General features: G+C 35.8%; 1 protein-coding gene across 1 annotated transcript in view; it reads left to right on the forward strand.

Moving 5' to 3' along the window:
* PPP1R42 (protein phosphatase 1 regulatory subunit 42) overlaps positions 1-1,451 on the forward strand; it is a 21,907-nt gene that overhangs the window by 19,873 nt on the left and 583 nt on the right. The window lies entirely within an intron of this gene.

Raw genomic sequence — 1,451 nt, forward strand, 5'->3', positions numbered from 1 at the left:
AGGCACAATCCCCTCTCTGAAAAGTTGAAAGCAGCCGCTTTAACAAAGCTGAGGTGAAAACACAGTCACTGTGCCCTCATCTAGCAAGATGAGCTGCTACATTTTGGAGGACAGCACTGCAACCAGTAATTCCTTAGTAGCAGCTATACCTCCTCAAATTCACTTCCAGCACCTTGGGATGTATCCCATCCAGTGGCAAAGACTTGGATATGTCAGATTTACCTTATTGGTTCCTAAATCAGTCATCATCTACTGTTGGTAGAATTTCCCCCACCAGAAACTGTTCCTAGAACCTAAGAGGTGTGAGACCAGGCCTTACCAGTAAAGATTCTGATGCTTTTAGAGCTTCCACAGTACCATTGGTGTGTTAGAAGTACCAAAAGGAAAAAAATTAGACATCACTGCCCAAATACCTTCCCCCTTGATAATGCTGTTACCATAATCAGAATATATGTAAACACACAGTGCTTGAGTTACTGATCTAAAGCTCATATTTGAACTTCTAACCCATAGCCAATGAAAAAATCCTCTTTTTTCTAATGCTGTATTATTTGTTTCTATATGCAGGTATAAAGCAGTACACAGCACTGCCTGTGATACAGTTTAAAAGCCATACAGTTCCAAAGTCCTGAGATAGACAGGGGAAAAAATAGCCAGAAAGCAGTCAGTGTTCAAGATGTGCCCATTGATTTTTCAGGATGAGGATTCAGACATGATCTATTAATATGGGATAGTTATGTGATTGTATGCAGAGTGTAATTGGTAAAAGTTAAGTGCAGCTGAAAGGCTCTCCTCCCTGTTTTTATTATTTTTTATCTCAGTGTGGTGTGCAAAGTAGCTATCCTGACTAACAGAGCTCTGAGGCAAAATGATTAATTATGTGAACCTGATTATTTACAGTCACAAAATTATAAATGCTATATATTGTAACTGGAAGCAATACTTTTTACTTTGCTAGGGGAAAAAAACCAGTGATTTTTTTAAAGTCACTTGGCCTTGAAGAATTCTAGGAATTCACTGCTAAAAAAGTTGTATTTAAGCCTTACCTCTTCAATCAAACTACACTGTAACCAGACACTACAGAAATGACTGACTACATCTTTCTGTTCTCTTAATTCTGAGCAGAATTAATTGCTGCATCAAAACCAAGATAAATCCAAGCCAGCTGTGAAATGATCCATGTAATAGACTACAACTTTAAATCAAAAAGAGTTTTTAATCAATAAGCTCTTCCTTTCTTGGAGTGTTATGATGTTATACTGCTATAGTAAACACTGATTACATGTCCAGTAAAGTTGGGTATAATCAGTTACACATAGTTTGTAGGAAAATGTTTTGGAATAAAAGACTGACTCTTATCTGATTTTATTTATATGATAAATTGCTTTGATTATTAATAAGATTTTTTTTTCTTATAAGACTTGGAAATTAAAAATATTTTATACACATCT

The sequence above is a fragment of the Geospiza fortis genome, unplaced genomic scaffold (genome assembly GCF_000277835.1).
Source record: "Geospiza fortis unplaced genomic scaffold, GeoFor_1.0 scaffold121, whole genome shotgun sequence".
In the NCBI taxonomy this organism is placed as follows: domain Eukaryota; kingdom Metazoa; phylum Chordata; class Aves; order Passeriformes; family Thraupidae; genus Geospiza; species Geospiza fortis.